Here is a 20,124-nt window from a genome sequence, read left to right as displayed (position 1 = left end):
TAATTTAAATGATGTGAAACAGAAGACAGGGATTCTACTAAATATTCCAGAGATCTTGTGAACTTTATTAAATCAACTGAAAAATTGAGCTCTCCCCTATGCTATAGTTCCTGTAACTTTAATTTGTGTGCATGAATGCACCCTCTAGCAAGTGTGTGTGTGTGTGTGTGTAGCTGTGTATGTGTAGTTACTTTTCTTCTCACCCAAAGTGTTGACCAGAAGAATGGAAGGCAATTTCAGGAGCTCAGAAAACTAAATAGAGGAAAGAGGATTTATCAAATGGAAAATCTTTTAGAAAATCCTAGAAAGAGGAAAAATAGCTTCTGACACTTCAGAGTTTTCTCTTTCATTCATTTGTTCTCTCCTATGTTCCAAACACTATTATATATAGCAGTGAATAAGACAGGAAAGGTTCCTACTCTCATGGAGCTTATATTCTGGTGGGAAGGAGAAGGCAAACAGCACATGTAAATAAATATGATAATATCAGACCATGACAAACGCTATGAAGAAAATAAAACACGATAATGTGATCGAGGACAAATATGATTAGGGGCTACTTTAGACATGGTGACCAAAGGATTTGATGGATTTGAATTAAGGCCTAATGATGGGAATCAGGCAGCTTTGAAATATCTGGAGGAAGATCAATTCAAAAAGAAGGCAGGGTTCATGTAAAATCTCTAAGGCAGAAACAGGCTTGACATGCTTAAGGAAAAGAAAAGAGGCCAAAACAGCTGAGCCAAGGAAGAAAGAAGAAGAGTGGTGGATAAGAGGTAAGAGAACTGTGATGTGTATTACGTATTCAAGTGGATGTATTGGGTGTGCTGTTGTCTGTACTAATCTGGAGCTCAAGCGTGAGATCAGGCTTAGAGATGCAAATTTGGGGATCATTGGCATATGGAAGGTTTTGAAACCAGGAAACCAGCAGAGATCACTGTGCCAGTTTGGATGTATTATGTCCCCCAAAATGTTATGTTCTTTGATGCAAACTTGTGTGGGCAGACGTATTAGTGTTGATTAGGTTGGAATCCTTTGACTGAGTGTTTCCATGGAGATGTAATTCAAATCAACTGTGAGTGACACATCTGATTGGATAATTTCCATGGAGGTGTAGACCCCACCCATTCAGGGTGGATCTTGACTGATTTACTGGAGTACTTTAAAAAGAGCCACACACCCTCTCTCTCTCTCTAACTGAGCCATCTCGACAGGTGAACTCGCTGCCCTCCCCCCCTACATGGGACCCGACTCCCAGGGGTGTATATCTCGCTGGCAACGCAGAGTATGACTCCTGGGGATGAACGTGGACCCGGCATCGTGGGACTGAGAGTATCTTCTTGACCAAAAGGGGGATGCAAAATGAGACAAAATAGTGTCAGTGGCTGAGAGATTCCAAATGGAGTCGAGAGGTCACTCTGGTGGACATTCTTATGCACTATATAGATAACACCTCTTAGGCTTTAATGTATTGGAATAGCTAGAAGTAAATACCTGAAACTACCAAACTCCAACCCAGCAGTCTGGACTCCTGAAGACAATTATATAATAATGTAGATTACAAGGGGTGACAGTGTGATTGTGAAGTCCTTGTGGATCACACCCCCTTTATCTAGTGTATGGATGAGTGGAGGAATGGGGATAAAAACTAAAGGACAAATGGGGTAGGATGGGGGGATGATTTGGATGTTCTTTTTTCACTTTTATTTTTTATTCTTGTTCTGGTTCTTTCTGATGTAAAGAAAATGTTCAGAGATAGATTGTGGTGATGAACGCATAACTATGTTATCATACTGTGGACAGTGGATTGTATATCATGGATGATTGTATGGTTTGTGAATGTATTTCAATAAAACTGAATTTAATAAAAAAAAAAAAAAAAAAAAAGAGCCACACAGGCTCAGACACAGCTGCAGCCAAAAGAGACATTTTGAAGATGGCCATTGAAAGTAGACTTTTGCTATTCCAGAGTTTGCCTAGGAGAAACTAACAGAATGCCCCCAGACGCCTGGAGAGAAGTGTCCTGGGAAAAAGCCATTTTGAAACACAACCTGGGAGCCAAGGAAGAAGACGCCAGCCACATGACTTCCCAAACAGCAGAAGTATTCCTGACACCTTTGGCCATTCTTCTGTGAAGATACCCTGTTGTTTTCACCTTAGCTTGGACACTTTCATGGCCTTCAGACTGTACCTTTGTATCCAAATAAACCCCCTTTATAAAAGCCAATCCATTTCTGGTGTTTTGCAAAACAGCAGCATTAGAAAACCAGAAAAATCACCTAGATAGAAGATGGAAATGGAGAAGAGAATCAAGGGCCAAGCCCTAGGGCACTTTGATATCTAGAAGTGAAACAGAGGCAGATGAGGCAGCAATAGGACTTAATGCTATTACTGGACTCCTTTATAATGGAATGACTACAGAGCAGTCCCTAGAGTGGAAGGAAAACCAGGAAAGTATGGGAGGAAAACAAAAGAAGGAAGAGTGTCAAGAAAAGTGGGGGTGATAACTGCATCAAATACTACTAAGAAGTTGAGCAACTTGGGGACAAATAACTGACCTTCAGATTTGGCAAAATGATGTTTTTGATGACCTTGATATGAACAATTTCAGTGGCAGGGTAGAGACCACATGCCAATTTTAGTGGGTTAAAGAGAAGTGACATAGTGGAGAAGATGTCTACAAACAATTCTTTTGAGAAGTTTTATTGTGAAGGGAAGTAGAGAAATAGGCTTTGGATATTGTTAAAATTTTTACTTTGCTAGAGAAATATAGTTATAAATATTAATATAAATATAAGTATATACCAGTAGAACAGAATTAGGATATACAATTTTCAAACATTTAGAGAGGGGAGAAAAGGAATAAAGAAAACATAATAAATCCAGGGAGAGTAAAGAAAAGAATCAAGAAAGCATTATAAACACAAAACAAAAAGCATAAAAATTAGATGACAGAAGTAAGACCACATCAGCAGGCCAAAAAAAAATATTGCTCAATTCAAGGCTTGTATTAAAAGATGCAACAAAATCCTGCTGTGTTAATAGGATTTATCTAAATCAAATGAGAAAGATATATCAGTATGAGAATAGATAAAAATAAACCAAACTAATACAAGAAGAAAGCAAACAGAAATGACTGTATTGATACCAAAGCAGAATTCAAGAAGAAAATATTAATTGGATCATAGGATATCTAATCTATATCAATAAAAGTTACAATCTGCTAACATAACAGTAAAATTTTTGTACTTAGTGACACTGATAGCATTGAAAGCTAGTAGAATGTCAGACTTACATATCCACAATCACATTTGGAGATTTTAGCTTCTCTCTCTCAGAACTGGAATTATCAATCAGAAAACAAACAAACAATTAAGGATATAGAAGATATGAATAGTCCAGTTACCATTCTTGACCTCAAAGCTATATATGGAACTTTTTATCAGCAAACAGCAAACATACAATTTTTTTCAATTACGTATTGTTTTAGTTTCCTAGGCTGCATAAAGCAGATTCCATGAAATGGGTTGGCTTAAGCAATGGGAATTTATTAGCTTGTAATTTGATGTCAAGAAAATACCCAAATCAAGGGATCATCAAGGTGATGCTTTCCTCCCAAAGACAAGTTGCCAGTGATCTTGGCTCCTCTGCCACATGGCAAGAGACATGGCAGCATCTGCTGGTCTCTCCCTTCTCTTCTGGGTTTTGTTGCTTCCAGCTTCTTGTTTCTGTGACTTTCTCTCTCTGTAGTCATTCCATATATAAAGGACTCCAGTAATGGGATTAAGTCCCATCCTGAATGAGGTGGGGGTCACACCTTAACTGAAGTGGCCTCATCAAAAGGAGTTACTTGCATGCTTATAATGGGATTACCCCCACAGAAAAGGATTAGATTTAAGAACAGGTTTCTCTGGGGTACATACAGTTCCAAACCACCACACCTATGCAACATTTACAAAATGTGATTATATGTATTAAGCCACATAGATAATCGGAGTAAATTACGGGAGAAAAAAAGATCATAATGTAGTATAAGACAATAATGAAATGACGTGGAAATAAACATGTCAGAAACACAAACCACTAGAAAATATAGATATTAAAATTATTATAAATCTATAGAAATTAAAAGTGTTTCATATTGGCAATAAGATAGGTCAGTAGAATAGACCAGAGTCAAAGCATAAATCAAAATAAAAATGGGAATTAAAGGTAGCATTTTAAATTAGTTAGAGTAGAAAAAATTATTCATTAAATCACATTTAATAACTTGTTATAGCCTTCTGGGAGGGAAAGTTGGTTTCCTTCCTCATTCTTTACTTCAAAATAAATTCTAAATGTACCATCAATTTAAATACAAAGAAATAAAATGATGAAAATATTAGGAAAGATACATGAATTTTACAAATAATCTTAGAATGAGGAAGGCATTTCTAAGCAAAACATAAAATGAGGAAGAAATAACAAAAAAAAAATTAAAATTGATTAACATTTTAAATTTCTGTGGGGAAAAAATGAAACAAATCAAAGTAAAATTTTAAAAACTGAGGAAAATATCTGCACTATATAACAAGAAGGCATCAATTCCTTAATATGCAAAGAACTTTTAAAAATATATGAGTCCTACCAACAAACCAGTAAAAAAATTAGTTTAAGAACATAATCAGATCATAGTAAAATAAATGCTATTGAGAAAAATGTACAAAATCACTTACAGTTAGAAACCAAAATTGCATAGACCAATAAAATAGACAAAGCTTAAAAATTCTGACCACCTAAAATATAAATGTATACTATAAAAATGTTTTTGGACCTTCTAGGCATGGTTGTATATGTTCTTTGATTTAATTTTTTAATGAAGTATTATGCATATATTCAACACACCAAAGAAAAGGGCTTAACTTTAAATGCAGCTGTTTCACTTCCATAGGGAACTTTTGTTTAAATATATATTTTTTTATTAGACAATTTGTAGGTTTTCAGAAAAATTATGCAGAAAATACTGAGTTCCTACACTCTCACCAACCCCCATCCCCCACCCCACCCCCCACACATGCAGTTTCCCCATTAAAAACTACTGGTGACTTCTTTTGCTTCTCTAAATAGTGTGTCTCTCAATCTATTAATTTTAGACATTATTTAGTAACTTCTTACTATGACAGGTGAGGATTTAGCTTACATCATCACTTCCTCCTCCCACTGTATTGCTATTTGAATTATTTCTATTGATTGTCAATGACATTTTTAAGTAATATGGTACTCTTAGCTCCATATTTCTTGTTTTGTCAATAATAGATAATTCATCCTAATTTTATACTTAAGAAGAGACTATTGCTTTTTTAGCTCTCTTTCTCTTTTCACCATCTACCCTCTGCCATAAATACTGTTACCTTTTCAAGATAGCTTTAATAATGTCTTGTGCATTGTCTATAGTTTGATTCAAAAAGGCCAAAATTAATAAACGCCATTTATATTGTCAGAATTATGTAAACAGTGCTTGCTGATGGATCAAGTAGTATATAATAACTATCATTTCATTTTGCTGTAGATTTAATTTTTCTAGGAATTTACATTTGTCTTCTTTTTTAAAATAAAACTCATTCACATTTATAACCTAATTTTCTCCCTCAAATATTTCATGTAATCTGCAAGTCTGTTTTTCTTGGAGACCCAATTCCTAGACCCTCTACCCCAATCTGGACTGGTTGCTCTCTAGGCCAACTGGCCTGTCGACATTTTGGGATTTCCCTTCATTGTTTTCCTTTACTTTGTATCCACTGTTTGCTACTTGCAGTGGGCCAGATGAAGCTGTGCGGGTTTGGATATACTATGTCCCCCACAAAGCACTGATCTTTTAATCCAATCTTGCGGGATATTTGGATTAGGTTGTTTCCATGGAGATGTGACTCACCCAATTGTAGGTAATAATTTTGATTAGATTGTTTCCATGGAGGTGTGGCCCTGCCCATTCAGCGTGGGTCTTAATTAGTTTACTGGAGCCCTTTAAAAATGCTGGCACAAGCCCAGACACTTGGTGACAGTCGCTGATGCTTAGACATGCTTGAAGATGCAGACAGAAGAGCATTTAGCTAAGAGATGAAGCCCAGAGTTTGCCCCAGGATATGCTAAGACAGGATCCTCAGGCACTTAGAGAGAAACATCCTCAGAGAAAGAACCAAGAATGCACAGGAGCTGAGAGAGGAGCTGGAACACAACCTGAGATCAACAGACACCAACCACATGCCTTCCCAGCTAACACAGATTTTCCAGATGCCATTGGCCATCCTTCAGTGAAGGTATCATCTGTTGATGCCTTAGTTTGGACACTTTTATGACCTTAGGACTGTAACTTTGTAACCAAATAAAACCCCCTTTACAAAAGTCAATCCATTTCTGGTATTTTGCGTAACAGCATCATTAGCAAACCGGAACAATGCTCTGCCCCCCAAAGAGATATGTCCATGTCCTAATCCCTGGAACCTCCGAAATAAAGTATAATGGATAAAAGGTCTTTGCAGATGTAATTAAATTAAGGGTCTTGAGATGAGGAGATCATTCTGGCTTATCCAGGTGGGACATAAAAGCAATGGCAAGTGTCCTTATAGAACAGACACACAAAGAAGCCCTGGAAGAGGAGGCCGTGTGGCCATGGAGGCAGAGACTGCAGGGACATGGCTGCAAGCCAAAGAACAGCTGGAGCCACCAGAAACTTCAAGAGGCAAGGACAGATGCTCCCCTAAAGCCCCCAAGGCAGCGCTAACCTGCCAACACCTTGATTTCAGACTTCTGGCCTCCAGATCTGTAAGAAAATAAATCTCTATGGTTTTAAGCTACCCAGTTTGTGGTGCTTTGTGACAGCAACCACAGGAAGCACACATCAGTCAAGGGCAGGACTGGGATGAGGCTGGTGAGGTGTATGCCTCAGGTACAAACTAGAAGAGGCATCAAAAAGACTCAATTTCAAGACAAATACTATCTTATAATGCAATTTAAAAACAATCAAAATTAATGCAAAAAACAAAAATCCAGGATGAATGAAATGTCAATATTTTAAATAAAGATAGAATTCAACCTTGCAAAAAATATGGTTTTGGAAAGTTTCTCAATTCCCTTTATGACCTCAATGCCAAAATCTGACAAAGATGACACACAAAAAAAGTCTGCATAGTAATCTCATTTAAGAGTATTGATACAAAAACATTAGCAAATTAAAAAAAGAAGTATATTTTTAAAATACACTAACATCAAATAGGATTTATTTGAGGAAGCGATAACAGTTTGAATTTAGGAAATCCACAGTTTGTGACAAAATTCACAATTTAATCATATGTGCCAATGAGACATTTGATATCATTTAGTATCCATTACTAATTTTTTTAAAAATCATAACAAATTAAGGGGGGGACACTCTACCTTGATAAAAGTTGGAAGTTCTAGCCAATGAAGTAAGACAAGAAAAGTTTGTAAAAGATATAAATATTGGAAATGAAAATTTTATTCTTTGGAAACAAAACTATATTTTTATATAATTAAAAAAACATAATGAAAAGAACAGGTACAATATAGAAGAAAAATGTTTAAAAATCACTTGCTCTATCTAAAATAAATTAGACATTAAATATAAATTATATTTAAAATAAATATAATGAAAAACCTAGAACAAAAACACAAAATATAGGTGAAATGGTCTTTTTAATCTGTTAACTTGGCTAGTCTAAGATCCCAAGTATTGAATCAAATATTAATCTAGGTGTTGCTTTGAAGGTATTTTGTAGATGTGATTAAATTCCATAATCAATTGACTTGAAGTAAGGGAGATTATCCTAGTTAATCTGGATGGGCCTGATTCAATCCAGGACTAGATTGAAAGGATGTAAAAGCAGAACTGAGGCTTCCCAGAAGTTCTGCCTGTGGACAGCAGCTTCACCCATGCCTGAGATCTCCAGCCTGCCCCTCCTAACTGCCTGCCCTAAGGATTTTGGACTTGTCTTGCCAGCCCCTACAATCACATAAGTCAATTTCTTGTCATAAATCTCTTAAAATATCTTTCCTACTGGTTTCTGCTTCTCTGACACAATTGGTGATAAATTTAAGAATTTTTGTGGAGACTTTATGAACATTTTAGGTAAAGGGTTGCTGAAGGACAGAAAAGTAGGTGAAGAGAGTTGTCAATTTCTGTATTGAAAATTCAGAATATTCTTAAAACTTAATGAAATTAAAAATAAAACCCCAACAAGGCTTTTTGTGAAACTTGACAAGTTTCCTCCAAATAAAAAAGAATAGTCAAGGTGGGAGGTAGGAAAATTAACCTACCAAATAGTAAAACATGCCATAAAACAATAATAATTTTAAGTGTGAATTGGTAAAGGAAGGGACAAAAAGATCAAAGAAACAGAATAAGGAGCTCAGAAACAGACATATATATAAATGGGAATTTAGTGCACAATAAATGTGACATTCAAAAAAGTATGGGTAATATGAATATACCAGTTACCTCTTGTTGAGTAACAAACCACCTCCAAACTCAGTAGATTAAAATAAGAACCATTTATATATTTCATGATTTTGTGGTTTGGAAATTTGGGCTAGAGTAAGCTGGGTGGCTTTTTGATCCTGGCTGAGCTCACTCACCTGTCTGTGATCAGCTGGTGTGTTGGCTGGAGCTGCCCGGGTTTGAATGGCCTTATTCATTTATGTTGTAATTGACTGGCTGTCAGTTGGGAGGTAACAGGGGTGACTGGACAACCTGTATCTTGTCATCCAGGAAGCTAGCCTGGGTTTTTTCATATAGCTGCAGGGTTTTCGGAGCAGCAAAAGGGTAAGCCGAAGTGCACAAGCCCTTTCATGGCTCTTCTTGTATCATATTTGTTGCTGCCCCATTGGCCAAAGCAAATTATGTGTCCAAGACCAGAGTCAGTGTGGGAGGACACTACCACAGGGCATGGATACAGGCAGTAGTGAGCAGATTAGGTTCATTATTATAATAATCCACCACAATAAATTATTCAATAATTGGTGTCGGGAAAAATTAAACTGTTTGAAGAAGTAGGTTAGATTCATATATTATACCAAAATTAATTCCAGATGTATTAAAAATTACCATATTTTAATAACAAAGTTGTCAAATGACAACATGGAAAAATACCTGCAACATATATGACAATGGATTAATAGCCATAATATACAAAGAGATATTAGAAATATATAAGAAAAAAATTTAATAGCTGGGGCTATTAAACAAAGGAAAATATGCTCAACATCAGTAATGATCAAAGAAATGCAAATTAAAATGAATCTGAGCTATTAATTTTTGCCAATTAGTTTGACAAAATTTAAAAGCATGCTAATGTCAAGTGCTGAAGTGTATATAGGAAGTAGATACTTTCATATAATGTTAGAACTTAAATTGGTGCAAAATTTATGGAGGACAAATTAGTACTATATATAAAAAATTTGAATATACATATCCTTTGATCCATCAGTCCAATTTCTGGGAATATTTCCTAAGGATAAGTGTGAAAAATGTGGGTGAAAGATATATATGTAAAATAATTTTTATTATGGACCTTTTTAAATGCAATTTTATTGAGATATATTCACATACCATACAATCATCCAAAGTGTACAATCAGTTGTTCACAGTATCATCATATAGTTGTACATTCATCGCCACAATCAATTTTTTGAACATTTTCATTACTCCAAGAAATAAAAATGAAAATAGGAATAAAAATAAAAATAAAAGTACAAAAGAACACCCAAACCATCTCCTACTCCTTTCCACCTCCTATTAGTCAGTTACTTTTTGTCCTCCTTTTTTCTACTCATCTGCATGGACCTTTTTTAAAAAAAGCTAAAAAATTAGAAAAAGAAAAAAACTTTCCATCAATTGGATTAAATCACGGTGTATACATACAATGGAATTTATGCAGCATTCAAAAGTATGAAATAGATCTATATGGACTCCTGTGGGAAGATGTTCATGATATATTACTCAGGGACACTTGTAAGCTGTAGAAAATATGATCTAATTTAAGCATAAATTTTTATATTTGCATAAAAATGACAGAAGAGCACTTATCAAACTGTTGACAGTAGTTATCTCCAGCAGAAAGGATTTCTGGGTTTCTTACACTTTCTCCACTATGTTCAAATTTTTTTTTTACAGTAATAAGCTCTGAACAGAAAAATTTTTTTTTATGCTGCAAAAAATCAACTAAATTGTTGTACTTTAAAAAATCACATGATAGAACTCTTGGCCAACAAATATTTTATGCCACAGTATTCTGGAGATTTTTAACAATGTATTTAAAAGTTCTGTGAACTCTGCAAATAGAAATTATAATCATAGAGTAGTGCAAAAAACTGCTCATGCTAACAAGGGAGAAGAGCAAATTTTAAGATCTCAAAGAAGAGAGTTAATGCATTAAAAGAAAAGAAATTTAAAGCAGTGTAAAAGATGAGAGTTCTTTGGCTCACAGAGGTCTTGCCATTAAGTGAGTCTGAAACAAACCAGAAATGGTTAAAATTAGGAGAGTAATGAAGGGACATAATTTGGAATAGTCTTTTAATGAAGTCTGTAAATCTTTGCAGCATTTTGGGCCTCAAATTTCCATCCCATCTCCAAAGAGTGTAAGCCAACTAAGAGTTACACATGTGAGATCAACAAAGGTTTATGTTCCTAAAGAAATACTTACAGTAATTTCTGCACTTCCATTAATGCCAGAGATGATTGGAGCATAAGTGAAATATTAATAATAGTCTCTTTTCAGGAAGAGAGAATGTGCCAAGTCATAGGAAGATTAAGGTTCTCAATAGAGGCCAAGAACCACATTTTTCTAATTGTTTATGCACAGGTTCACATTAACCAGTATGTTAATTCACTGACTTGGAAATATTTGCCATGAGGAAATAAAGATCTCTTATGTCAAGTTAACAAAGGGCAAAATTCAATGACATTTATTAAACATGGAAATGATTTTTAGATGAGGGAAGTATACTGCTTGGCAATCAGGATGGACTAATTGTGACCAAAAATGGCTGTTTTATTTTCATCTTAATAAGATGTTATGAGACAATAGGATCCATCATATTATAAATATTGAGTAACTGTTTTTTTGTTTCCTATCCCTTCCTCTGGCCATCCCCACTTCCTTCTTATGTTTTCTGGGCACTTCTCTGGCTATTCATATCCCTTCCATCATTCAAGGTCCTACTCAAAACCCACTTTTGCTGGTAAGTCATGGGCATGCTCAGCAGCCATCTCCCAGCCTTCACCCACCCACCTCCATGTCCCTTCTTGCTTGTTTGCATGCAGATGTTTTGATGTTTCCATTTCACAGCCTGGGGGAAACCTTAAGTCTCAACTGTGCAAAACATGGTAGCTGGAAATGGAATGGCCCAATTGTACCTTGAACCCAAAACTGGGAACAAAAGACCCTAGCTGTTTATCAGGGAAGGAATTCTGCCCAAAGTTTGCTTGATATTTGCTTTTTGCTTGGTGGCAGGACCCCTTCACCCTGGGGTGTATAGATACACAGTTTTCAGGCAGCACAGGGATCCATCATCTCCAATACAAAGCAGGATGTGCAGAGCTGCCATCCACTGAGCCTGTCCTGGGCAGTTGGCCTCCCTGGGGGACCAGCCATGAAGAGACCTCTCCCCTGCTCTTTTGGACTCTTTCTGCTGTGAAAGTAATAAAGGGGTCATTGCTGAGAACCTCTGTTGTGCCTGACAATAGATTGAAGATGCATAAAGAAATAGAGATCTCTGGTAAAGGTAACCCATATGGAGAATTATAAATACCATTACTATTGTACTGTATTTTTTTGTATGTAACTCCATATTTTACTTCTTACAGTTTATAAAATGCAAATGCATAAAAAGTAATGATAAATCTAGGGTTTTGGACATATAATTTATAAAGATAAAATCTGTAACAAGTACAAGAAGAAGGTGGAAGGACAGAGGGGTATAGGAACAGTGTTTGGTATGCTATGGAAGTTAACTTGGTATCAAATCAAACATGATTGTAATATATTTAGGATGTTAAATTTAAGCCTCATTATATCCACAAAAATAATTTTGAAAAAAATATTGTTCTAGTTTGCTAATGCTGCCAGAATGCAAAACACCAGAAATGGACTGGCTTTTATAAAAGGGGGTTTATTTGGTTACACAGTTACAGTCTTAAGGCCATAAAGTTCCAAGGTAACACATCAGCAATCAGGTACCTTCACTGGAGGATGGCCAATGGTGTCCGGAAAACCCCTGTTAGCTGGGAAGGCACGTGGCTGGCGTCTGCTCTAAAGTTCTGGGTTCAAAATGGCTTTCTCCCAGGAAGTTCCTCTCTAGGCTGCAGTTCCTCAAAAATGTCACTCTCAGTTGCTCTTGGAGTGTTTGTCCTCTCTTAGCTTCTCTGGAGCAAGAGTCTGCTTTCAAGGGCGGTCTTCAAACTGTCTCTCATCTGCTGCTACTCTCAGCATCTGTGCATTCTTCAAAGTGTCCCTCTTGGCTGTAGCAAGCTCGCTCCTTCTGTCTGAGCCTATATAGTGCTCCAGTAAACTAATCAAGGCCTATGCTGAATGGGCAGGGCCATACCTCCATGGAAATTATCCAGTGAAAGATCTCGCCCACAGTTGAGTGATCACTTCTCCACAGAAACATCCAATCAAAAGTCTCCAACCCAATCAACGCCAATATGTTTCCTGCCCACACAAGACTGCATCAAGGATAATGGCATTTTCAGGGACATAATACATCCAAACCAGCACACATATACAGAAGGAAATGAGAAGGGACTTAAAATGGTATACAACAAAACATCAAATAAATATGAATGTAGGCATTAATGGAAGAATTGAGGGGCAAAAATGTTATAAGGTTTACAAAGACCAAAGAGCAAAATGGCAGAAGAAAGACCTATCATTGTCTGTAGATACTTTAAATGCTAATGCATTCAACTCTCCAGTCAAAAGGCAGAGACAAACAGAAGGGGGGAAAAGGCTGATGCAACTATGTGCTGTTTACAAGAGAAATGAGTAGGTTGAAAGTGAATATATGAAGAAAATATTGACGTATTTGAAGGGAGAAATAGGCAGCTCTAGCTTAACAGTAGGAGACTTCAATACACCACCTTCAATAATGGATAGGACATATAGACAGAAGGTCAACAAGGAAATAGAAGACTTGAACAATACTATAAAACAAATAGACATAACAGACATTTTTTAATGTTTTACCCATCAACAGCAGAATATGCACTTTTCTCTAGTTCACAGTGGTTGTTCTCCAGGACAGACCATATGCTGGGTCACAAAGTAAGTCACAATAAATTTTAAAAGATTGAAATTGTACAATGTATCTTCTCTTACCACAATGGAATGAACCAAGAAATCAATAACAGAGAGAAATGGAAAAGACACAAAGATGTGGAATTTAAACAACATACTCTTCCACAACCAATGGGCAAAAGAACAAATAACAAGGGATATTAGGAAATATTTTGAAGTGAGTGAAATGAAAACATAGCACAACAAAACTTACAGGGTGCAGAAAAGGCAGTACTGAGAGGGAAATGTAGAGCTCTAATTGCTTACACAGAGAAAGAAGAAAGATCTCAAATCAGACACCTAACCTCATTATTCAAGGAATTAGAAAAAGAAGCACAATCTAAACCCAAAACATGCAGAAGGAAGATAATCAAGATTAGAGTGGAGATAAATGAAACATAGGATAATAAAACAATAAAGAGAATCAAAAAAGACAAAAGTTGGTTCTTTGAAAAGGTCAATAAAACAAACAAACCTTTAGGTAGACTGATAAAAAAAAAGAAAGACCCAGATGACTGAAGTCAGAAATGAAAGAGGGAACATTACTACTGACGCCAGAGAAATGAAAAGGATTATAAGAGGATACTATAACAAGTGTATGCCAGTAAATCAGATAACCTATATGAATGGACAAATTTCTAGAAACAAACTACAACCTAAACTAACTCTATAAGATATAGAAGATTTCAACAGAACAATAACAAGTGAGCAGATTGAATCAGTAATAAAAAAAACTTTCCAACAAACAAAAGCCCAAGATCAGATAGTTTCACTGGTGAATTCTACCAAACATTGCAAGAAGAATTAACACCAGCCCTGCTCAAGCCTTTCCAAAAATTTGATGAGGAGGGAACACTGATGTGGTCATCATCACCCTAATACAAAGGCCAGGTAAAGATACTATGAGAAAAGAAAATTACAGAACAATATGCCTTATGAACATAAATGCAAAAATTCTCAACAAAATCCTAGCAAACCAAACCCAAAAGCACATTACAAGAATTATTTTATCATGATTAAGTAGGACTTATCCCAGGAATTCAATGGTGGCTCAACATAAGGAAATCAATTGAAGTAATACACCACATTAACAGAATGAAGAAAGAAACCATGTGACCATCTCAATTGACACACAAAAGGGCATTTGACAAAATTTATCACCCCTTCTTGATAAAAAAAACCCTCAGGAAACTAGGAAATGAAGGAAACTTCCTCAACATGATAAAGATCATATATGAAAAAGCCACAATTAACATCATACTAGATGGTAAGAGATTGAAAGTTTTCCCCCCTAAGATCAGCAGTAAGACAGGGATGCTCACTGTCACCACGGTTTTTTAACATTTACTGGAGAAATTAGTCAAGAAAAAGAGATAAAAGGCAACCAAATTTGAAAGGAAGAAGTATAGCTTTCCAGATTTCCAGATGACATGATGTTATACATAGAAAACCCTGAAATATCCACAAGGAAACTACTAGAATAATAAATTCAGCAAAGAGGCAGAGTACAAGATCAACATGCAAAAATCAGTAGTATTTCTACAAATTGCTAATGTATAATCTGAAGAGGAAATCAAGAAATTAATTCCATTTCTACTGCAACTAAAAGAATCAAATATCTAGGAATAAATTTAGCCAAGAATGTAAAGAACTAGTATATGGAAAACTACAAAACATTGCTAAAAGAAATCAAAGAAGATCTCACAAATGGAGGACATTCCATGTTTATGGATTGAAAAAGTAAATATCAAGATGTCAATTCTACCCAAAATGATTTACAGATTCAACACAAAACCCATCAAAATTCCAACAGCCTATTTCAGGAGAATGGAAAAGTCAATCATCAAATTTATATGGTAGGATAAGTGGCTCTAAATAGCAAAAACCATTTTTAAAAAGAACCAAGTTGGAAAACTCACACTTCCTGATTTTAAAACTTACTACATAGCTACAGTAATCAAAAAAAGTGTGGTCCTGGCACAAGTCCAGACATATACACCAGTGAAACTGAATTGAGAGTTCAGAAATAAATCCTCACATGTATGGTCAATTGATTTTTAACTAGGGTGCCAGTCCACCCACTGGAAAAAAGAATAGACTCTTCAACAAATGGTCCTGGAAAAAACTGGATATCCATATACAGAAGAATGAAGGTGGACTTCTACCTCACACCATAGACAAATATGAATCAAAATGTTTCAAAAACCTAAATAAAAGAAACAAAATGATAGAACTCCTAGAAGAGAACATAGGGAAGCCAATTTTGCCAATGGTTTCTTAGACTTTACTCCAAAAGCACAAGCAACAAAAGAAAAAAATAGATAAATGGGACTGCATCAAAGCTAAAAACTCTTGTGCATGACAGTTATTATGAAAATTAAAAGACAACCTACAGAATGAGAGAATATATTTGGAAACCACATATATGTAAGGTTTAAATATTTGGGCTATGTAAAGAGCTCCCACACTGTACAACAAAAAGACAAAAAACCCAATTAAAAAATAGGCAAAGAATTTTTTTTTTGGCCTCCATTTTCTACTCATCCATCCATACACTGGATAATAGGCAAAGGATTTGAATAGATATTTCTCCAAAGAAGATATACAAATGGTCAATTTGCACATGAAACAATGCTCAACATCATTAGCCATTAGGGAAATGCAAATAAAAACCACAATGATTTCACACCCACTAGAATGACCGGTATTAAAAAAAAAAAAAAAAACAGAAAATAACAATATTGGAGAGGATGTGAGAAATAGGAACACTCATTCATTGTTTTTGAGAATGCAAAATTGTGTGGCTGCTGTGAAAATAGTTTGATAGTTCCTCATAAAGTTAATTATAGAATTACCATATGGCCCAGCAATCCCCCTACTAGGTATATATCCAAAAGAATTGAAAACAGGGACTCAAAACAGATACTTGCACCGTGATATTCATTAGCAGCATTATTCACAATTGCCAAAGTTGGAAGCAACCCAAGGTTCCATCAACAGATGAACTGATAAACAAAATGTGTTATATACAGACAATGCAATATTATTATTTGGGTGTAAAAAGGAATAAAGTTTTGATACATGTTAATCAATGGAGGAACCTTAAAGACATCATGCTGAGTGAAATAAGCAAAACACAAAAAGACAAAGATTAAATGATTTCACTGACATGAAATAATTAGAATAAGCAAATTCATAGTCAGAAACTAGAAAACAGGTTGTCAGAGGACCTGTAGGAAATGGGAAGTTAATGCTTAAATGGTAGAGTTTCTGTTTGGAGTGATGGAAAAGTTTTGGTAATGGATGGTGGTGATGGGAGCCCAACATTGTGAATGTAATTAACACCACTGAATTGTATATTTGAAAGTGGTTAAAAGGGAAAATTTTAGGTTTTATGCATGTTCCTAGAATTAAAAAAAATTAAAAACCATAGAACTGTACAACACAAACAGTGAACCCCAATGTAAACCATGGACTATAGTTAATAGTAAAATTATAATAATACAGTTACATCAATTGTGACAAAGTTACCACACCATGCAAAATGTTAATAATAGGGAAAACTGTGATGCGAGGGGGAGATATGGGAACTCTGTACTTTCTACATAATTCTTCTGTAAGTCTACAACTTCTCTAATAAAATAAATGAATAAATAAATATTTTAAAAAGCAATGGGGGCAAGATGGCAGACTGGTGAGCTGTATGTTTTAGTTACTCCTCCAGGAAAGTAGGTAGAAAGCCAGGAACTGCGTGGACTGGACACCACAGAGCAATCTGACTTTGGGCATACTTCATACAACACTCATGAAAACGAGGAATTGCTGAGATCAGCGGGGAGGCGGGGCAAGATGGCAGACTGGTGAGCTGTATGTTTTAGTTACTCCTCCAGGAAAGTAGGTAGAAAGCCAGGAACTGCGTGGACTGGACACCACAGAGCAATCTGACTTTGGGCATACTTCATACAACACTCATGAAAACGTGGAACTGCTGAGATCAGCGAAATCTGTAAGTTTTTGTGGCCAGGGGACCCGCGCCCCTCCCTGCCAGGCTCAGTCCAGGGGGAGGAGGGGCTGTCAGCTCCGGGAAGGAGAAGGGAGAACTGCAGTGGCAGCCCTTATCGGAAACTCATTCTACTGATTCAAACTCCAACCATAGATAGACTGAGACCAGACACCAGAGAATCTGAGAGCAGCCAGCCCAGCAGAGAGGAGACAGGCATAGAAAAAAACAACACGAAAAACTCCAAAATAAAAGCGGAGGATTTTTGGAGTTCTGGTGAACATAGAAAGGGGAAGGGCCCTGAGGCTCATATGCAAATCCCTAAGAAAAGCTGATCTCTCTGCCCTGTGGACCTTTCCTTAATGGCCCTGGTTGCTTTGTCTCTTAGCATTTCAATAACCCATTAGATCTCTGAGGAGGGCCCATTTTTTTTTTTTAATCCTTTTTTCTTTTTCTAAAACAATTACTCTAAGAAGCCCAATACAGAAAGCTTCAAAGACTTGCTGTTTGGGCAGGTCAAGTCAAGAGCAGAACTAGGAGAGCTCTGAGACAAAACGCAATAATCCAGTGGCTGAGAAAATTCACTAAACACCACAACTTCCCAAGAAAAGGGGGGTGTCCGCTCACAGACATCATCCTGGTGGACAGGAAACACTTCTGCCCATCGCCAGCCCCATAGCCCAGAACTGCCCCAGACAACCCAGTGTGACGGAAGTGCTTCAAATAACAGGCACACACCACAAAACTGGGCATGGACATTAGCCTTCCCTGCAACCTCAGCTGATTGTCCCAGAGTTGGGAAGGTGGAGCAGTGTGAATTACCAAAACCCCATTCAGCCATCATTTCAGCAGACTGGGAGCCTCCCTACACAGCCCAGCAGCCCAGAACTGCCCTGGGGGGACGGCACTCACCTGTGACATAGCACAGTCATCCCTCAACAGAGGACCCAGGGTGCACGGCCTGGAAGAGGGGCCCACTTGCAAGTCTCAGGAGCCATACGCCAATACCAAGGACTTGTGGGTCAGTGGCAGAGACAAACTGTGGCAGGACTGAACTGAAGGATTAGACTATTGCAGCAGCTTTAAAACTCTAGGATCCCCAGGGAGATTTGATTGTTAGAGCCACCCCCCCCCTCCCTGACTGCCCAGAAACATGCCCCATATACAGGGCAGGCAACACCAACTACACACGCAAGCTTGGTACACCAATTGGACCCCACAAGACTCACTCCCCCACTCACCAAAAAGGCTAAGCAGGGGAGAACTGGCTTGTGGAGAACAGGTGGCTCATGGACGTCACCTGCTGGCTACTTAGAGAAAGTGTACTCCACGAAGCTGTAGATCTGATAAATTAGAGATAAAGATTTCAATTGGTCTACAAATCCTAAAAGAACCCTATCAAGTTCAGCAAATGCCACGAGGCCAAAAACAACAGAAAATTATAAAGCATATGAAAAAACCAGACGATATGGATAACCCAAGCCCAAGCACCCAAATCAAAAGACCAGAACAGACACAGCACCTAGAGCAACTACTCAAAGAACTAAAGATGAACAATGAGACCATAGTACGGGAGATAAAGGAAATCAAGAAGACCCTAGAAGAGCATAAAGAAGACATTGCAAGACTAAATAAAAAAATGGATGATCTTTTGGAAATTAAAGAAACTGTTGACCAAATTAAAAAGATTCTGGACACTCATAGTACAAGACTAGAGGAAGTTGAACAACGAATCAGTGACCTCGAAGATGACAGAATGGAAAATGAAAGCATAAAAGAAAGAATGGGGAAAAAAATTGAAAAAATCGAAATGGACCTCAGGGATATGATAGATAATATGAAACGTCCAAATATAAGACTCATTGGTGTCCCAGAAGGGGAAGAAAAGGGTAAAGGTCTAGGAAGAGTATTCAAAGAAATTGTTGGGGAAAACTTCCCAAATCTTCTAAACAACATAAATGCACAAATCATAAATGCTCACCGAACTCCAAATAGAATAAATCCAAATAAACCCACTCCGAGACATATACTGATCACACTATCAAACACAGAAGAGAAGGAGCAAGTTCTGAAAGCAGCAAGAGAAAAGCAATTCACCACATACAAAGGAAACAGCATAAGACTAAGTAGTGACTACTCAGCAGCCACCATGGAGGCAAGAAGGCAGTGGCACGATATATTTAAAATTCTGAGTGAGAGGAATTTCCAGCCAAGAATACTTTATCCAGCAAAGCTCTCCTTCAAATTTGAGGGAGAGCTTAAATTTTTCACAGACAAACAAATGCTGAGAGAATTTGCTAACAAGAGACCTGCCCTACTGGAGATACTCAAGGGAGCCCTACAGACAGAGAAACAAAGAAAGGACAGAGAGACTTGGAGAAAGGTTCAGTACTAAAGAGATTCGGTATGGGTACAATAAAGGATATTAATAGACAGAGGGGAAAAATATGACAAACATAAACCAAAGGATAAGATGGCTGATTCAAGAAATGCCTTCACGGTTATAACGTTGAATGTAAACGGATTAAACTCCCCAATTAAAAGATATAGATTCGCAGAATGGATCAAAAAAAGTGAACCATCAATATGTTGCATACAAGAGACTCATCTTAGACACAGGGACACAAAGAAACTGAAAGTGAAAGGATGGAAAAAAATATTTCATGCAAGCTACAGCTGAAAGAAAGCAGGTGTAGCAATATTAATCTCAGATAAAATAGACTTCAAATGCAGGGATGTTTTGAGAGACAAAGAAGGCCACTACATACTAATAAAAGGGGCAATTCAGCAAGA

Source organism: Choloepus didactylus, chromosome 3, assembly GCF_015220235.1.
Source record: "Choloepus didactylus isolate mChoDid1 chromosome 3, mChoDid1.pri, whole genome shotgun sequence".
Lineage (NCBI taxonomy): Eukaryota > Metazoa > Chordata > Mammalia > Pilosa > Megalonychidae > Choloepus > Choloepus didactylus.
This window is presented reverse-complemented; position numbering follows the sequence as displayed.